Source organism: Podarcis raffonei, chromosome 5 (assembly GCF_027172205.1).
Source record: "Podarcis raffonei isolate rPodRaf1 chromosome 5, rPodRaf1.pri, whole genome shotgun sequence".
NCBI lineage: Eukaryota > Metazoa > Chordata > Lepidosauria > Squamata > Lacertidae > Podarcis > Podarcis raffonei.
The window spans coordinates 38,546,271-38,552,270 of record NC_070606.1 but is presented as its reverse complement, the minus strand read 5'-3'; the positions used below and the strand labels follow the sequence as shown (position 1 = coordinate 38,552,270).

At 44.2% G+C, this 6,000-nt stretch overlaps 1 protein-coding gene across 3 annotated transcripts in view; it reads left to right on the top strand.

The window, feature by feature from the left end:
- The first annotated feature begins 1,646 nt into the window (after nucleotides 1-1,646).
- Nucleotides 1,647-6,000, top strand: part of PLCE1 (phospholipase C epsilon 1) — a 115,890-nt gene continuing 111,536 nt past the window's right edge. Inside the window, exons 1-2 of one of the 3 annotated variants that reach the window (XM_053388704.1) lie at nucleotides 1,647-2,108; nucleotides 2,301-2,429. The gene's annotated coding sequence lies outside the window, so the exon portion shown is untranslated. The remainder of the gene's footprint in view (nucleotides 2,109-2,300; nucleotides 2,430-6,000) is intronic. The other 2 variants (XM_053388703.1, XM_053388705.1) reach the window with 2 other exon arrangements.

The window sequence follows — 6,000 nt, the reverse complement described above, 5'->3', positions numbered from 1 at the left end:
CACAGAAGTATGGTGTCTGTTTGGACTCTCCAAGTATCGATCAAACTTTTGCTAGACGGAACTTGAAACAGTATTTGCCATTCTGAAAATAACGTCTCAAGAGCATGTGGATATAGTTGCTTCAGTTTTTTTAACTGAAGCATGAAACTGGATTTTGACATAATCTTGTCGTTATGTTTACTTTCAGGATGAACTTGTGTTAAAGATTTATCTAGTGACACAGCTATTTATTGATGGACCGTTATGAAGGGAATTGCATTGGCCACTGATATCTGGACCCACCTAACACATACAAATCAAGCTGTCATATTTGAATAAGGTAAGTCACAGGTTGCTTGGGAGTCCAAGATCCAGAAGTGATGCTGCCAAAGTCCTTGGAGGGAGACAGCAAGCCAAGCGTGCTGCCTTAAGTTTGCTAGCTGACAGCTGCCCAGCTGACCATTGTATGTTCATGGAAAGTAGGAAATAAAACTGAGGCACATGAAAATTTCCTAAGTCAGAAGCATGGACCAGTCAAAGCATAAATTAAAAAATTAAGGCTGCAATCCTATGCACAACTGGGAGTAAGCCCTTCTGGGCACAGTAGGACTTGCTTCTGGAAACATGCAAAACACCAAATCAACAGCAGTGTTAATACAAAAGCAGTAACCCTTTAATAAAAATATCAAGAAAGGAGCATAGCAATGCTCTTCTGGTATTACGTATGAGTAGCTCTTTGCGATGGTCTCGACACACTTAAGTCCCCTGCTAGTTAGTAGTCCATATGGAAATTATCATTTCCTTTGGTTTCAGTGGGAGTTAAGCATGTGCTTAAATTTATCCTGTTAAAGTCAACACAAGTTTAAAAGTGCTTTAACTGTTAAAAGCTGGGCACTGCCCTTTATTTTCCTCCACTTAAATATTATATTAACTTGTAAATGTTATTGCCACAGCACTAATAAAACGCTACTAACCTTTGATTTGTATCCCATCTGTACAACATTTAAAAACTATTCCCAACCCATCTCAAGCTAAATGGCTTCATAAGACAGAAAATAGTTTTGCTCAAACTGCAGTGTAGAGTGGTGCAATATGGTTTCTGGATAAAGTAACCATGCCTAGTGTATTCAGAATATGTTTTGGTATATGGCTGATGCACAGCAGTAAAAGTGAATTGTAAAAGTTCAGACCCACCCTCCTTTTCTTTTTCTTTTTTAAGTAATGATGTGTTCCTGATACTGGAAGAGAATGTAGTAAATTAACTGCAAGTTTTACAGCCCAGTTCTGGGATATGGTCTCCACATACCATAATTATGAAAATTGCCATGCTCTTCGTATATAAAAGTCCAGAATAAAATGGTCCACTGCCTTCGGCCAACTTTTGCTTCTCAACTTGAGAAATTAACTTTCCAAAAAATTCCCTTGTTTGGCTTGGGGTGTGTGTGTGATCTTTTGCATGCAAAGATGTCCAGTCCAGTCAAATGGTAGTTTTCCAAAAAAACAGATGGAAACTTCACAATGTCTCCCCCCGCAAACACACACACTGCCCCCTCTCCAAAGAGCCCTTTCAGTTTACTGCCTTTCTTCCCATAGATAATAGCTGGCAGCAGGGTACAGGGCCGAGGCTGTACGCTCCACTTCTGAACAAAGTCCTGAATCGAGCCATTGTTTCCACTGCGATAGCCTGCATTTTTTCACTGGACAGAGAAAGCAGGGTGCAAAAAAGGCACCTTGTGTAAAACTGTTGGCAGGGCTTGGAAGTGAATTAAGAGCTCCACAAGGTCTGAGCTCGGCAGCTCGGCTCGCTCATTGAGCCCTGGAAGCCCAGTCAGCTCAGACATTCCAATGCAGTGAGGCAGCAGCGGGGACTCGCTCGACACACACACGAGAGAGCAAGGCAGCCAACTCCTCGTCCAGAAGCGGCAGATCAGCCGATCTCCTCCTCCTCTCTCCTGAGTCCGCATACACAATCGGGGGACGAGGTGGGTTGGGGGTGGGAGGGAGGAGATGAAAGGTAGACGCGGTGGCTCGGGACCAGGTCCTTGCCTGCAAAGATGTGGGGATCTGCTCGCCGTTCACTGAGAACGACGGATCGGGACTCCGAAAGGCAAGCCTCCCGCGCCTCGAAGGTAAGAGGATGACTTGGAAACTTGGAGGGGACTCAGCTGTTTCTTTCCTGCTTAGCTTTTTTTAGCGCCCCGCTCCAAAACAAAAAAAATCTGATTCTCCCCTGTTCTGCAAGTGTTGATTATTGGATTGATTTAACACACAAAAGACACCAGATCTTTTGTGAGTTATCTCGACCACTCTGCTCATTACAGATCCAGGGCATTAAATAACTCGGGACTCCCCGCGCGCGTGCAAACGCACACACGAGACCCAGTTTGCAAGATCCCGGGCAAAATCCGATGAGTGCATCGAGGTGCTGAGCTGTGAGCCCTTCTCCAAAGGTATCCCTGCCCCTGTTTTCGAGCCGGAGGGGGCGGGGGAGAGTTGCCTCCCGGACCTGGATGGACCGAGGGAAATACGAGACAAGTCTGCACAGTGCAGACTGGCTGCTGGAGACTGATGCGTCGGAAGAAACGGCAACAGAGGCAGCGGCGGAGCTTCTGTCTCTGCAGTCCAACGAGGGGAGTACACGTGTATGTGCGTGCGCACGTGTAAAATTTCCCAAAGAAGGAAAGCTTTGCGCAAGCGCTTAGCTCACTGGCCTGGCTCTGCTTGCCGTGGCAGATACTAATCTCCTCCACCGTGACCTGGCAGGTGTGTGGTTGGGCGGAGAAGGGAAATCCCTTCCGTCCCGTGGGAAGGCGCTTGATCTCACAATGAAAAGGGTTCGCTCCCAGGCGGTCCCTGCTAGGGAGGCGGAGGTGGGAGGAAAGAATGAATGAATGAACGAACGAACAAACTCCCTTTAGAAAGGGCTTCCCGCACTCCCGATTATTCAGTGACCAAAGTGGAGAACAAGAGGAAGGAAGCCGACTCCTTTCCATCCCTTGGCCTGCAGGGTCGCTTTAAGGGCAGCTCTGTTTGTCTGTTTGAAAGGTTTTGTCACCTTTCAATAGATGTGGAATCGTCGCCTGCAAAAAGGGGGAGAGGGAGGAGGACCGGCTGTCTCAGGGTGAGGATGCTAATCTTTCCCCACATGGTGTGATAGTCTTTGAAGATTTCCTAAAGGGAGGAGAAAAGGGTTCCCTTTGCAACGCTTCTTTCTTCTTCTTCTTCTTCTTCTTCTTCTTCTTCTTCTTCTTCTTCTTCTTCTTCTAAAATTACACCCACCTCTTCCTGCGCTGAGCGACTGTGTAGGAAAAGAGGGGGAAATGATGAATGGAGGAAGAAAGGATGAAGACGTTTGGCTGCTGGTATGATTTCTCAGCATCAGTTACTTGCATCATACATTCGTGAATCCCAGGTGTTGCATACAGCCCCCATCTCTTCCCTCAAAGTTGTCCTTCAGGGATGTTCCAATGGGCAATATTTTGCTCATTGGGAGATGTGATACTCTCCTTCTACATTAGTTGATACTGTTGGGGTTTGTACTAGGGTAGAATGTGCAGTATTTTAAAATGTGGGAGATGTTGTTGGCTATGAGAGATGCTCAGGTCTTCCCATCTTGCTCACTTATTTTCCGCTAATTTTCAGTATAACCAGGGGGTCCAAAATCCTGTGGTCTGCCATAACAAAATTAACAAGCTTAGTTATTAAAGCCAACGTTCACAATGGAATATTGATTTCTGTTTTGAATTGCACAGAACTTTTCCTGTGGCTGGATGTTAAAAAAAAAAGAGGATTTTAAACACAAGAAATAAATTTATTTTTTATAAATTGGATAGCTCCGAGTGAGGTCATGGTATTAAGTCATTTTAGTTGCATATTGTTTCAGCCTTGAAAATGGAAAGTGTGAGTCTTGAAAATTATTTGAAAACTCTACTGATCTTTCCCACTGTTATAACTCCAATACTGAAACACTTTGTAATTATTAAAAAGCAAATGTCTGGCCTGCACTTTGATAGCCTTATGTAGGTGTTCAGTGCTCATGAAAGGTGATGGTCCATGATTGGATCGGATAGGCCTGCCACCCAGTGCATATCTAGGGGTTGGCAAAATTGGCCCTTGCTGGGAGTGGAGTGCAGACCCAGAAGGGGTGCAAAAATCACCCCCAAAATGTCTCCAGTTATCTGTGTAAGGTCTTGAATTTAGACAAGAGCTGGGAGCTGAGCGATAGGAGAAAAGGCAAAACGGTATGAAGGCAGACTACTGGAGTGTATTATGTATATGTGTATGGTGACATGCCACTATTAATGTGAGATCAAACATGGGAGAATCTTTCCATCCTTGCACATAAGGTGTGTGGGATTTTTTGCCCTTCCTTCTCCTCACCTTGCCTTGACTCCCGATGCTTTGAGTACTTGGACCTCGTAAAATGTAGTAATTTCTAATGTGGCTATTGCAGTAAAGTGATGGGGGGGCGCATGCTGAACCATCTCCCTTCCGAGGGTGCAAGGGACCCTAGGGTATGCCTCTGCCTAGAGACCCACACATTTCTCACCCCTCAGCTAAAGCCTTACTGGTTTGTGAGTTGCACAAAACCCTTCCTGAGAATGGATGTACAAGAAAAAAAAACTGCGAAAGTTATTTACCTTTTAATGTTATCTTTATGTTCTTGATTAGACACTAAGATTGACGATACAAATGCCCCCTTGAAAATAAAATTGCTAAATAACTAAAAAATAAATAAATGCTGCTCTTTTTGGTGTCTTTAGTGTGCAACCAATACAAGCTTGGGACACCTTTTGTGCAGCAATGCCCTTACTGGTGTTAACAATTAATGTTTAGCTTCTATAATGAAAAGTTGTATTGGTTCCACACGTCCTTGAAATCAGAACGTCTGCCCTAGAAACACCAATTCTATATTGGGTATGTAAATATATTAGTGCTCTGCTCATGGGACTTGTTAAGTGGAAATGCTGCTTTGAGGTCCTAGATGGCGTGAGATTCCTGAAGGAGCATCTCTTGCATAAATCTACTTGAATACACTGATGTGAATACACTCCAGATTTCCCTCCAGACTTATGTCTAAGTTACCCAGACTGGTGTGGTGTCTGAGATTATTTTGGTACTAACAAGGGGAAAAGTGCACACAAAATGGCCACCCCCATCCCAAGGTATACAACTAAGCATACTTGGTGCCTCTTTACACTGTCAGTCTGAATAGCTCACTTGGTTAGACTCAGCATGGTGCTGATAACATCAAGGTTGCAGATTTAATCTAAGCAGAGGTTGGATGGCTGTGATATATGATCTAGTTGAGATTCCTGCATTGCAGGGGGTTGGACTAGATACTCCTCAGGGTCCCTTGCAACTCTTATGATTCTATGATCCTGTGTTTACTTAGAAGCAAGCCCTAGGGCCTCAGGTAGCAAGCAGTTGTGTCAAAATGTCATATTCTGCACCCACATACACGTGAGAAAAAGAGAAGTAAAATCCATTGTGACCCCGAATAGCCTTCACTTTAGAATAGGATTTGGAGCACTAACAGCTTTGTTGTGACCTTTGCTTCTTGTCTTTAAGGTTCCCAATAATCAACGTTTGTTTGTTTTTTGCTGCGAAACTAAGACCTCCACTTGAATTTGTTACCACATACGCGCGCGCGCACACACACACAGAGGAAGAAGTAGTTTTAAACTGGTTTTAAACCAGGCCATTGCTTGCTTCTAGTTTCCCAAAAAATGTTCCTTTTCTTCCCATGCTGAAAACCACCCTCAGCTCTATGAAGTTCCCAGGCCTAGCCTTTTAGAGAGCTAGTTGTTGCAGGGTTGGCCGCCATCTCTTCCTTACCGCCTCTAAATTTGTGGCCTAAGCTTTTTCTTCATTTCTGTATGGGAGCATGATGCTTTTTTTGTCCTACTGATCACAAAGAATGAGTCAAAAGTTTCAAAAAAGCTTTCCTTCAGGCTTTTTCAGGAAAAGGAAGGAACTTCTCTCTATTGGATTTGGACTGGAGAGACCTTGTGTTCAGAT